This window comes from Oncorhynchus gorbuscha, linkage group LG02 (assembly GCF_021184085.1).
Source record: "Oncorhynchus gorbuscha isolate QuinsamMale2020 ecotype Even-year linkage group LG02, OgorEven_v1.0, whole genome shotgun sequence".
NCBI classification, from domain to species: Eukaryota; Metazoa; Chordata; class Actinopteri; order Salmoniformes; family Salmonidae; genus Oncorhynchus; species Oncorhynchus gorbuscha.
In genome coordinates, this window is record NC_060174.1 from 42,361,487 (window position 1) to 42,375,567 (window position 14,081).

General features: G+C 45.3%; 1 long non-coding RNA gene across 2 annotated transcripts in view; it reads left to right on the forward strand.

Annotated features, from left to right (window-relative positions):
• The window catches only part of LOC123992825, a 100,435-nt gene that overhangs the window by 82,928 nt on the left and 3,426 nt on the right, over window positions 1–14,081 (forward strand). The window contains exon 4 of one of the 2 annotated variants that reach the window (XR_006831317.1): window positions 916–1,004. The exons of the other annotated variant lie outside the window; for it this stretch is intronic. This is a non-coding gene — a long non-coding RNA (uncharacterized LOC123992825). Of the gene's footprint in view, window positions 1–915; window positions 1,005–14,081 lie in introns of those variants that run through there. 2 annotated transcript variants of the gene reach the window in all.

Here is a 14,081-nt window from a genome sequence, read left to right on the forward strand (position 1 = left end):
TGTCAGGGCCCAGGTCTAACAGAATCTGTGCAGAAGGTCTAAGTGCTGCTGTAGACCCTCCTTGGTTGGGGACAAATGCACCAGATAATCAGCAAACAGTAGACATTTGATTATAGATTCTAGTAGGGTGAGGCCGGGTGCGGAAGACTGTTCCAATGCCCTCACCAATTTGTTGATATATATATTGAAGAGGGTGGAACTTAAGCTGCATCCCTGTCTCACCCCCCCGGCCCGTGGAAAAAAATGTGTGTTTTTTTGCCAATTTTAACCTCACACGTTTTGTTTCAGTACATGGATTTTATAATGTCATATGTTTTTCCCCAAAAACCACTTTCCATCAATTTGTATTACCGGCCCTCATGCCAAATTGAGTAATAAGCTTTTTTGAAATTAACAAAGCATGAGAAGACGTTGCCTTTGTTTTGGGTTGTTTGTTTGCCAATTAGGGTGTGCAGGGTGAATACGTGGTCTGTGGTACGGTAATTTGGTAAAAAGACAATTTGACATTTGCTCAGTACATTGTTTTCGAGTCTGCTGTTAATGATAATGCAGAGAATTTTCTCAAGGTTGCTGTTGACGCATATCCCACAGCAGTTATTGGGGTCAAATTTGTCTCCACTTTTGTAGATTGGGGTGATCAGTCCTTGGTTCCAAATATAGAGAATATGCCATAGCAGAGGATGATGTTAAAGAGTTTAAATATAGCTAATTGTAATTTGTGGTCTGTATATTTTATCGTTTAATTTAGGATACCATTAACCCCACAGGCCTTTTTGGGTTGGAGGGTTTGTGATTTGTCCCATAGTTCATTCAATTTAATTGGAGAATCCTGTGGGTTCTGGCAGTCTTTAATAGTTGATTCTAAGATTTGTATTTGATCATGTATATGTTTTTGCTGTTTACTCTTTGTTATAGAGCCAAAAAGATTGGAGAAGTGGTTTATCCATACAACCCCATTTTGGATGGATTATATGGATTCTTCAATTACATTGAGCTGATTTCTGACGTGCTATTCCTTCTTTTTCCTTTTTCTGTATTATTTTTGTGATTCACCATAATGAACTCCTCATGACTCATGACTCCTGCATGCTTTGTTGACAATAAACCTTCTTGTTTACCCAACCGTGGGACAGACTATGTCTGTTCCCACATTCAGGATTCTGACTCTCTATTGGTTACACAGATTTTTGGCCTCCCATCCTTTTCTAACCACCTCTCGCCGGCTTTGTAGTCATGTTACCTGATGAAATTGTTATATAATATGGTGTTGTTGCCATCTAATGCACATTCAATTGTCATACATCAACACTGTAGAGCTCTCCCTGTCCTCTGCCGTGCCTTGATTGTATTACTGTTGATGATATCTGGAAATATGCATGTACACCCTGGCCCATCTACTGTTGCTAGCCCCAAATCTGACTTGTGCTCTGATATTTCTTTCACTGATTTTTGGTCTCGTTAAAGCCTGTTTTTTCTGCATGTTATCACTATAAGCTTATTACCTAAAATGGGTCATTTGAAAGTCTGGGTTCACAGCTCCAATCCAGATGTGTTGAGACGTGGTTAAGAAAGAGTGTTTTGAAAACTGATATTAACCTTTCTGGTTATAACCTTTTTCGGCAAGACAGATCTTCCAAAGATGGGGGAGTGGCAATCTTTACCAAGGATTTCCTTCAGTGCTTGGTTGTCTCCACCAAGTCTGTCTCCAAACAATTTGATTTGCTGGTTTTAAGCATTACACTTTCAAATAGCTTTTTGATGACTGTTGCTGGGTGTTATTGTCCTCCATCAGCACAGACCTGTACCCTACCTGCCCTAAGCTCTCTCCTGGCCCCTTACACTAAGTCTGAATTTTTCCAGCTAGGTGACCTAAACTGGGACATGCTTAAACCACCTGGCCAAGTGCTAAAGCAATGGGACTCCCTAAATCTTTCTCAGATTATTACCAATCCCACAAGGTATGACTCCAAACACCCAGAAAAGGCTGCTCGCCTCGATGTTATCTTCACAAATAATCCTGATAGGTATAAGTGTGGTGTTTTCTGTAATGACTTTAGTGACCACTGTTTTACATCCTGTGTTTGTAATGGCTGCTCAGTGAAACGACCTGTCCTGATTTGTCATAGACGCTTGCTAAAAACTTCCTTCATGAACTGGCCTCCGTAAATTGGTATAGCATCAGCTTGATCCCCCTCTGTCGAAGACGCTTGGACCTTCAGTGATATGTTTAACAAACACACCTACATAAAGAAAATGAGAATTAAAAACAGGTTCAGCCCCCAGTTCAACCGTGATCTTGCAGAGTTACTCCACCTCGAGAATTGCATTTGGTGAAAGGCTCGGCACACACATACTCATGCTGACTGGCTCTCGTTCAGGCAAATGAGAAATAAGTGCACTCAAAGTTAGTTACTTTAAGGAGCAGTTCTCTCTCTGTGAGTCTAACCCCAAGAAGTTCTGGAAAAAGGTTAAAGACCTGGAGAATAAACCCTCCTCCTCACAGTTGCCAATGTCCCTTAAAGTTGATGATGTGGTTGTTACTGACAAGAAACACATGGTTGAACTTTTTAATCACTTCTTCATTAAGTCAAGATTCCTATTTGACTCAGGCATGCCTCCTTGCCTCCATCTAACATTTCCTCATCTCCCACCCGTTCTAATGTGACTAGCCCCAATGCTCATCCCTCTTTTTCCCCAGCCCCACTTCAAAGTTTCTCCCTGCAGGTGGTCACTGAGTCCGAGGTGCCAAAGGAACTCCTTGAACTTGACCCCAAAAAAGACCCTTTCTTCTTTAAGGTTGCTGTCCCTATAATCGCCAAGCATATTTCTGACCTTTTTAAACTGTCTCTGGGGAGGTTCTTATTGCTTGGAAGGCAGCCACGGTTCATCCTTTATTTAAATGGGAGATCAAGCTGATCCTAACTCGTATAGGCTGGATGTGATACAGCCTGGATTTGAACCAGGGACTGTAGTGACCCCTCTTGCACTGACATGCAGAGCCTTAGACCACTGCGCTACTCAGGAAGTGTCACTGCAACCTTAAAGGTCCTCAATGATGTCACCATTGCCCTTGATTCTAAGCAATGTTGTGCTGCTATTTTTATTGACTTGGCCAAAGCTTTTGATATGGTAGACCATTCCATGGGCCGGCTAAGCAGTATTGGTGTCTCTGAGGGGTCTTTGGCCTGGTTTGCTAACTACCTCTCTCAGAGAGTGTAGTGTGTATAGTCAGAACATCTGCTGTCTCAGCCACTGCCTGTCACCAAGGATGTACGCAAAGGCTCGATTCTAGGCCCCACGCTCTTCTCAATTTACATCAACAACATAGCTCAGGCAGTACAAAGCTCTTTCATCAATATATATGCAGGTGATACAGTCTTATACTCAGCTGTTCACTCCCCGGACTTTGTGTTAAACGCTCTGTAACAAAGCTTTCTTAGTATCCAACAAGCTTTCTCTGCCCTTAACCTTGTTCTGAACACCTCCAAAACAAAGGTCATGTGGTTTGGTAAGATGAATGACCCTCTCCCCACAGGTGTGATTACTACCGCTGAGTGTTTAGAGCTCGAGGTAGTCACCTCATACAACTACTTGGGAGTATGGCTGGACAGTACATTATCCTTCCCCCATGCACATATTAAAGCTGCAGGCTAAAATTAAATCTAAACTTTGTTTCATCTAAGGTAATCCCTCCTCCTTCACCCCAGCTGCCAAACTAACCCTGATTCCTACCCATGCTAGGTTACAAAGACATCATTTATAGATCGGCAGGTAAGGGTGCTCTCGAGTGGCTAGATGTTCTTTACCATTCGGCCATCAGATTTGCCACTAATGCTCCCTTATAGGACACATCACTGCACTCTATACTCCTCTGTAAACTGGACATCTCTGTATAGTTCCCAAAGCACAAACATCCCTGGGTCGCTCGTCATATCAGTTCGCTTCAGCTAGCTACTGGAACGAACACTCAAACTGGACAGTTTTATCTCAATCTCTTCATTCAAAGACTCAATCATGGACACTCTTACAGACAGTTGTGGCTGCTTTGTGTGATGTATTGAGGCCTCAACCTTCTTACCCTTTGTTTTGTGCTGCAACCATGTTGTGCTGCTGCCATGTTGTGTTGCTACCATGTATTGGTCATATTGTGTTGCTAACATGCTGTGTTGTCATGTGTTGCTGCCATGCTATGTTGTTGTCTTAGGTCTCACTTTATATAGTGTTGTGTTGTCTCTCTTGTCGTGATGTGTGTTTTTTCATATATTTTGATTTAATTTATTTTTGTCTTGAATCTCAGCCCCCGTCCCCGCAGGAGGCCTTTTGAATTTTGGTAGGCCGTCATTGTAAATAGTAATTTGTTTTTAACTGGCTTGCCTAGTTAAACAAAGGTAAAATAAATAAAAAGGCATTGGCTCAGGTTTTCTGGGCCTCTACGTTTTCTGTTGGATACCATTCTGAATGTCTTTCTTAGGTTTTTGCCTTCTTCATCAAACCATTTGTCATTGTTGTCAATTTTCTTAGATTGTCTGCTTGACATTTTTAGATTTGATAGGGAAGCTCAGAGGTCAAATATACTATTTAGGTTTTCTAAAGTTTACACATTCACCATTACAGTGAAACATTTTATCCAGGAAATTGTCTAGAAGGGATTGAATTTGTTGTTGCCAAATAGTTTTTGGTAGATTTACACCCTACTTTCTCTCTCAATCTCTCTTTCTCTCAATCTCTCTCTCTCTCACACTCTCTCTCTCTCAATCTCTCTCTCTCTCTCTCTCTCTCTCTCTCTCTCTCTCTCTCTCTCTCTCTCACTCTCTCTTTCCGTATCTACTGACAGATGCAATTCCTTAAAATACTCATAACTTTTTTATTAGATGCTTTGTCCAGCAGGCAGATAATTGGCCTGAATATTTGCATGGCTCTCATAGTGCAGAGCCCCAGCATAGCCCTGATTACTTCTGACAGGGACAACAGGAGTTCAGACTGCCAAATAGAGGCCTTCTGAGAACCTCATCCACTATCTACAACATGCACCCTTGGAGCGAGAGACATAGAAAGAGGGGAGAGAGAAAGATAGACTGAGAGAAACAGAAAGAAAAACACAGGGCGAGAGAGTAAAAGAGCGATAGAGAAAGGGAGAGACAGACAGAGAGAAAGAGAGCGCAGGGGGGTGGCATTTGGAGGGTTTCAGACACGAAGCTCTGGGATCCCTCATAAAGCTCCCAGTCTATGCGGGACTGTGTGATCTATACGTATGGCATACCACTATGTGGCTGTGCTGGTGAGCTGAATGGGATGTGTGCATCTGTTGAAGAGAGGACTGTTGTTGACTACGGTTGCCTGTTTTGTTTATCTGTGGTTTTGAACTGGGGGTTAAAAGAAGACATGTAGACTGTACTTAGACTGAGAGTAGACTATAGTACTCCAGCGGAGTGACTGTTGTGTTGTAGTGGTGTGAGGGCTGTCGTTCTGTAGCAGAGTGACTGTTGTGTTGTAGTGGCGTGAGGGCTGTCGTTCTGTAGCAGAGTGACTGTTGTGTTGTAGTGGCGTGAGGGCTGTCGTTCTGTAGCAGAGTGACTGTTGTGTTGTAGTGGCGTGAGGGCTGTTGTACTGTAGCAGAGTGACAGTTGTGTTGTAGTGGTGTGAGGGCTGTTGTACTGTAGCAGAGTGACTGTTGTGTTGTAGTGGCGTGAGGGCTGTTGTACTGTAGCAGAGTGACAGTTGTGTTGTAGCGGTGTGAGGGCTGTTGTACTGTAGCAGAGTGACTGTTGTGTTGTAGTGGCGTGAGGGCTGTTCTACTGTAGCAGAGTGACAGTTGTGTTGTAGTGATGTGAGGGCTGTAGTACTGTAGCAGAGTGACTGTTGTGTTGTAGTGGCATGATGGCTGTCGTTCTGTAGCAGAGTGACTGTTGTGTTGTGAGGGCTGTCGTTCTGTAGCAGAGTGACTGTTGTGTTGTAGTGATGTGAGGGCTGTAGTACTGTAGCAGAGTGACTGTTGTGTTGTAGTGATTGGGAGGGCTGTAGTACTGTAGCAGAGTTACTGTTGTGTTGTAGTGATGTGAGGGCTGTAGTACTGTAGCAGAGTGACTGTTGTGTTGTAGTGGCGTGAGGGCGTAGTACTGTAGCAGAGTGACTGTTGTGTTGTAGTGATGTGAGGGCTGTAGTACTGTAGCAGGGTGACAGTTGTGTTGTAGTGGTGTGAGAGCTGTCGTTCTGTAGCAGAGTGACTGTTGTGTTGTAGTGATGTGAGGGCTGTAGTACTGTAGCAGAGTTACTGTTGTGTTGTAGTGGTGTGAGGGCTGTCGTTCTGTAGCAGAGTGACTGTTGTGTTGTAGTGGCGTGAGGGCTGTTGTACTGTAGCAGAGTGACAGTTGTGTTGTAGTGGTGTGAGGGCTGTTGTACTGTAGCAGAGTGACTGTTGTGTTGTAGTGGCGTGAGGGCTGTTGTACTGTAGCAGAGTGACAGTTGTGTTGTAGCGGTGTGAGGGCTGTTGTACTGTAGCAGAGTGACTGTTGTGTTGTAGTGGCGTGAGGGCTGTTCTACTGTAGCAGAGTGACAGTTGTGTTGTAGTGATGTGAGGGCTGTAGTACTGTAGCAGAGTGACTGTTGTGTTGTAGTGGCATGATGGCTGTCGTTCTGTAGCAGAGTGACTGTTGTGTTGTATTGGCGTGAGGGCTGTCGTTCTGTAGCAGAGTGACTGTTGTGTTGTAGTGATGTGAGGGCTGTAGTACTGTAGCAGAGTGACTGTTGTATTGTAGTGATGTGAGGGCTGTAGTACTGTAGCAGAGTTACTGTTGTGTTGTAGTGATGTGAGGGCTGTAGTACTGTAGCAGAGTGACTGTTGTGTTGTAGTGGCGTGAGGGCGTAGTACTGTAGCAGAGTGACTGTTGTGTTGTAGTGATGTGAGGGCTGTAGTACTGTAGCAGGGACTGTTGTGTTGTAGTGGCAGATGACAGTTGTAGTTGTACTGTTGTGTTGTAGTGGTGTGAGAGCTGTCGTTCTGTAGCAGAGTGACTGTTGTGTTGTAGTGATGTGAGGGCTGTAGTACTGTAGCAGAGTTACTGTTGTGTTGTAGTGGTGTGAGGGCTGTTGTACTGTAGCAGAGTGACTGTTGTGTTGTAGTGATGTGAGGGCTGTAGTACTGTAGCAGAGTGACTGTTGTGTTGTAGTGATGTGAGGGCTGTAGTACTGTAGCAGAGTTACTGTTGTGTTGTAGTGATGTGAGGGCTGTAGTACTGTAGCAGAGTGACTGTTGTGTTGTAGTGATGTGAGGGCTGTAGTACTGTAGCAGAGTGACTGTTGTGTTGTAGTGGCGTGAGGGCTGTTGTACTGTAGCAGAGTGACTGTTGTGTTGTAGTGGTGTGAGGGCTGTTGTACTGTAGCAGAGTGACTGTTGTGTTGTAGTGGCGTGAGGGCTGTTGTACTGTAGCAGAGTGACTGTTGTGTTGTAGTGGTGTGAGGGCTGTAGTACTGTAGCAGAGTGACTGTTGTGTTGTAGTGGTGTGAGGGCTGTAGTACTGTAGCAGAGTGACTGTTGTGTTGTAGTGATGTGAGGGCTGTAGTACTGTAGCAGAGTGACTGTTGTGTTGTAGTGGTGTGAGGGCTGTAGTACTGTAGCAGAGTGACTGTTGTGTTGTAGTGGTGTGAGGGCTGTAGTACTGTAGCAGAGTGACTGTTGTGTTGTAGTGATGTGAGTTCATCAACTATCCCCATAGAGGTTCCCCTTGCATTCCTCCCACGAGCCCTCACGTCACTAGAACATAAACAACAGCCCTCGTGGGTTCCATGTAGAATCCGCTGTAGAAAGGGATCTACATGGAACCCAAAAGGGTTCTATCTGGAACCCAAAGGTGTTCTTCAAATTGTTATCCTGTGAGGAAGAAGAGGCTTGAAGGCTTGAATGACGTAAGGGCTTTTTAGTACTTAAGCAAACTGTAGTACTCCAGTGGTATACAGTTTGCATATGTTGTAATGTTTATAGTGACACGAGGGCTGTTGTATATGTTCTAGTGACGCGAGGGCTCGTGGGAAGGCTGCAGGGGGAACCACCAGTAAATTAGAGTTCAGGCACATCCCCAGACGCCTTGGCCAGGGTCCTGAAAAGTTGGCTGCTTCCCCCCATTTTTTAATCTCCACTTTTCCGCCACATTCCTGTTCTTCCCCTCTCTCTCTTCTCTGTCTCCTTCACTCCTGCTTCTCGCTCCAGATGTGGCATTGTTTGGACCTATTCGTTTTTGACTGCGGCCTGCAGAAATGCAGTTCTGATGTCACGCTCTATTTAAAGGGAAAGGCCATGTGAACTTGGTGGAAGACTACTGAGAAGTGTGTGCCTAACTTTAAATCTTTATAGGTTATGTCTGTTTGTATCTGCGGACTGCTGTCATGGCACAGGAGAGACGGGACTATGTGTCATGGACATGCGACAGCATTCAGTCCCCCCAGTGTTGAGTGATAGGTTGTTTGAAAGGCTTCCGATGAAAGAGGGTACTGTGTCTTTCAGCCCAATTGTAGATCTGATTCTAGGTCATGTGTGACAACAACTATAGGAGTTACATAATGCATGTTTTTAGAAATGATGTTGACACTAGCATATACAGTGCATTCAGAAAGTATTCCCATTGACATTGCATGTCAGAGCAAAAACCAAGCCATGAGGTCAAACGAATTGTCCGTAGAGCTCAAAGACAGGATTTTTGTCAAGGCACAGATCTGGGGAAGGGTACCAAAACATATCTGCAGTATTAAAGGTTCACATGAACACAGTGACCTCCAGTATTCTTAAATGGAGGAAGTTTGGAACCACTAAGACTCTTTCTAGAGCTGGCCGCCCGCCCAAACTGAGCAATCAGGGAGGTGACCAAGAACCCAATGTTCACTCTGACAGAGCTCCAGAGGTCCTCTATGGAGGACAACCATTGCAGCACTTCACCAATCAGGCCTTTATGGTAGAGTAGACAGATGAAAGACACTCCTCAGTAAAAGGCACACGACAGCCCGCTTTGAGTTTGCATAAAGGCACCTAAAGGACTCTCAGACCATGATAAACAAGAATCCCTGGTCTGATGAAACCAAGATATAACCCTTTGGCCTGAATGCCAACCATCACGTCTGAAGGAAACCTGGCACCATCCCTACGGTGAAGCATGGTGCTGGCAGCATCATTCTGTGGGAATATTTTTCAGTTACAGGGACTGGGAGACTAGTCAGGATCGAGAGAAAGATGAACGGAGAAAAGAAACCCTGCTCTCAGACTGGGCCGAAGGTTCACCTTCCAACAGGACAAGAACCCTAAGCACACAGCCAAGACAACGCAGGAGTACCTTTGGGACAAGTCTCTGAATGTCCTTGAGTTGCCCCACCAAGAGCCCGGACTTGAACCCAATCAGACATCTCTGGAGAGACCTGAAAGTAGCTGTGCAGCAACGTTCCCCATCCAGCCTGAGAGAGTTTGAAAAGTTCTGCAGAGAAGAAATGTAAAAACACCCCAAATACAGGTGTGCTAAGCTTGTAGCAACATACCCAAGAAGACTGTAGGCTGTAATCGCTGCCAAATGTGCTTCAACAAAGTACTGAGTAAAGGGTATGAATACTTATGTGAATTGTATATTTCTAAAAACCTGTTTTAGCTTTGTCATTATGGGGTATTGTGTGTATATTGATGAGGGGAAAAAACGACTGAATCCATTTTAGAATGAGACTGTAACGTAACAAAATGTGGAAAAAGTCAAAGGGTCTGAATACTTTCCCGAATGCACTGTACAAGCAAATGATGTCATTGACGTTGAGATACCAAGTCAGATCTCTGAGTATCTGAGTTAAGCGTGCAAAGCTGATGGCATCTCTCCCTGCATCTTTGTTTCTGTCATTCTGAATGATGCTATATTATGAACTACTGTGCCTATTTTCTGTGTATGTACCTGATCTCAAAACAAGAGTCAACAATTCAAAAATGTATAGAAAAAGGAGTTGGCAAGGCAGCACAAACAGACCTAAGACCAGGCTAACTGCTCTAAGCACAGTGATACAGAGACAGTTTCATCTAAATGGATTTGATTTCACCTTTATTTAACTAGGCAAGTCAGTTAAGAACAACTTCTTATTTTCAATGATGGCCTAGGAACAGTGGGTTAACTGCCTTGTTCAGGGGCAGAACGACAGATTTTTACCTTGTCAACTTGGGGATTTGATCTTGCAACCTTTCAGTTACTAGTCCAATGATCTAACCACTAGGCTACCTGACACAGACCACAGGACCACAAACCTTAACACAAATCTTCCATTGATATGAAGGACTGATTTACAGTGCCAGAGATATTTATTTAATGCACAATATGCCTACCAGCTCAAGTTGGGCTTTGACTCGAGTCCATGCAGAGATGTGATCATAGTGTAATTGATAGTAAGTTGATACTGCAGTAACTACAGTGTAGTTCAATGGTTTGAGAAGTGCCCTGTGCCCAGTTTTTATGGGAAAGGATGGCATTGGCAGAGCATGGCAGAGGGCACTGTTTCTCATGATCGAGAGTAGTCACATGCTCCCTGCCCTGCTAACCCTGGCTCTCTGCTGTAATTGGTCCTGTCAGTCACTGAGTCTGGCACCTCATGCCACTGTGGAATGGGATAATGAAGCTCCCTCAGTACGTGTGTGTGTGTGTGTGTGTGTGTGTGTGTGTGTGTGTGTGTGTGTGTGTGTGTGTGTGTGTGTGTGTGTGTGTGTGTGTGTGTGTGTGCGTGCGTGCGTGCGTGCGTGCGTGCGTGCGTGCGTGCGTGCGTGCGTGCGTGCGTGCGTGCGTGCGTGCGTGCGTGCGTGCGTGTACTCTACATGTCGACTACTCGGTGTGTATGTACATGCATTCATGTCTAACTGTGTGTGTCTGTCTCTGTGTTTGTCTGTCTGTCTCTAAAGAATGCTTGATGTTATATGTTAATGACTCACACGTTCAATATTTAGGCTATAACAATCTCATTGACTCTGTCTTCCATAGGAATTGATTGTTTCCTCTCCTTAGGGAATTAACATTTCAAATGGCAGCAGAGGGGTACCGGTCTCCCCCTCTCTCTCTCTCTCTCACTGCCTCTATGATGACTGAGCTGATTGTGCCTCTTTATTGAGCCTGTCTACACAGCAGAGGTCCCAGCTAACAGCAGCAGCAGCTGACTATCAGGCCCCTAGATAGCTGTCAGATTCCCCACGGGAATGTTCCCTTCAACACTGTTTGTGCTTCAAACACACATGTTCTTTCTGGGTCTGTCCTTGTACACCCTCGTCAAACATCCATGAGGGCCATAATGGTTTCAGTTCAGTTGGCCCTAGCCGAAAAAACCCTCACCGAAGTCCAAAATGAACAGAAATGTCACAAAATGTCATCATAGTATATGCACAAACTCTTCAGAACTGTTTCGGCTGGGAAGCGTGCAGCTGTTTTAAGGTGACAACCCCTGTGTGAATGCATGTTTACCAGAAATGGAGTCTCTCTCTCTCTTTCCATTGTTCCTTCTCTTTTCCCCAGTTTGGAGTGAATGAAGTTAGTGGAGTGAGGGCAGGGAGTTATGGGCATGTTTCCATTCAGACATTGACATGTTTGAGTATACTCACACATCCAGAAAGCAGGGGAAAGCCTTACCCCTGAAAACACACACACACTTTCAACCCCCACCCCCCGCTTCAACCCCCACCCCCCGCTTCACCCCACACACCCATAAAGCTGTGTACCTGTGAAACATAGTAATCAGCTGGCTGCTGTTTGTTTGGCCTCTCCCTGACCCTGCTCCCTCAAGGTTCTGCCTACTGCTGTTAGAGCCACATCCATACAGGGCTCACAGCCTTCCACCACAGCTTGTTTTTCACGAGCATTGTTGCCCTAAGACACTCAGCTTTGAGGGTTTTAAAAGGGCAGCCCATTTTATGATCCCCTGGGTTTGAATGTAAAAGTGTCCATCTAAGAAAACAGGGGTTTGAATGTTTTAAAAGCATTGGAATCGATCATCGCTGTGGAATAAGGGTTTTGAGGTCTTGAAAGCCCAGGCGATCCGAGTTGAGGCTGTGAGGTGATCTCTCAGGTGTTCAAGGCTGTTTTTGAACAGACGTTTGTGTTGTGCTGTAATCATCTAAAGAGCTGCGTTTAAGACATACTAGTGTGTCTTTATCAGGTGTTCAAGGCTGTTTTTGAGCAGAAGTTTGTGTTGTGTTGTAGTCATCTAAAGAGCTGCGTTCAAGACATACTAGTGTTTCTTGGTCTGGAACAAAAATACTGTGTTCCAGCAGCGCAGCAGCTTAAAGATAATTTGGGTGTTGCTGTTTTATGTGTGATGTATTTGTTTGACTGCAGATGTGTGTTTGGACCCAGACAAGCTGCATGTGTCCCTCTCTCAGAAACAGAAACACAAAGTATCTTGGATGCTGTACAGATCACCGCCCCTGGGGTCAACATCAAAGGCTCACACACACACACACACACACACACACACACACACACACACACACACACACACACACACACACACACACACACACACACACACACACACACACACACACACACACACACACACACACACACACACACACACACACAGATCCCCCACCCACCTTTCCAAACACACTCTTTGACTGGCCTCGTCCAGCACTGCTCCCTTTTCTCCTTTCTCCTCCCCTGGCCAAATCTTCCACATGACCAAAGCATAACAGTGTCGTCTCGAGGGCCAGGTGGTCAAACACGTCTAGGTGATCAGTGCTTCCGCTCCACATTCTGTTTATGAGGAGATGTATATTACACAGCACACATCCCTGGGGGGGGGGAGTGTATAAACCCCACACCCAGCCCAGAGCTGGCACGGCCAAACATTCACAGGCTCAGTGTGAGGGGGAGGAGGGAGGGAATGTGGGGGAGGGTGGAGGGTGGAGGGGTGAGATCACCCATCTGAGAGGAATCCTCACTGCCACATACTCATAGACCCCCCCCCCTTAACGCACCCATAAAGCTGTGTACCTGTGAAACATAGTAATCAGCTGGCTGCTGTTTGTTTGGCCTCTCCCTGACCCTGCTCCCTCAAGGTTCTGCCTACTGCTGTTAGAGCCACATCCATACAGGGCTCACAGCCTTCCACCACAGCTTGTTTTTCACGAGCATTGTTGCTCTAAGACACTCAGCTTTGAGGGTTTTATACGCGCAGGCCGTTCTATGATCCCCGGGTTTGAACGTAAAAGTGTCAGTCTAAGAAAACAGGGGTTTACAGATCAACCCCCCCTGTGGTCAACATCAAAGGCTCACACACACACACACACGCGCGCGCGCACACACACACACACACACACACACACACACACACACACACACACACACACACATGAACACACACTGATCCCAACCCACCCACCTTCCCACATACACTCATTGACTGGCCCCTTTTCTGCTCTCTCCTCCTAACAGTGTCATCTCAAGGGCCAGATGGTCAAACACGTCTAGGTGATCAGTGCTTCCGCTCCACATTCTGTTTATGAGGAGATGTATATTACACAGCACACATCCCTGGGGGGGGAGTGTATAAACCCCACACCCAGCCCAGAGCTGGCACGGCCAAACATTCACGGGCTCAGAGTGAGGGGGAGGGTGGGTGCGGCGCATTCACACACACACACACACACACACTTTTGAATGCGTTGTGAGCACAACCGATCACATATACACTATAGACACACAACCATACACAGGTAGGCTGATAGTCACACACATACACAAACACACACACACACACGCAGAATATACAGAATACAAAGATTATGCATCATTCATTAAACAGAATACTTTACACACAATTTATTCATTCATAAATGCGGGGAGCAAACATTGCCAGGCGTCCTGATTGATCGGTCTTTGACCTGGGTGCCAAATTCACAAACTCTGTGTGCAGCCTACTTCATATGGCAGTGCCAGTCATTTCATTTCACCAGTCATTACTTTTTTTCACAGTCCTCATATGGGTTTTAATGGGTTTTGTAGTAAATGTAATTTAACTGTAAAAATGTATTACCTTTTAATGTGGCATGAACATAACCAGTCATAATGTTTTCACGTGATTGTCAA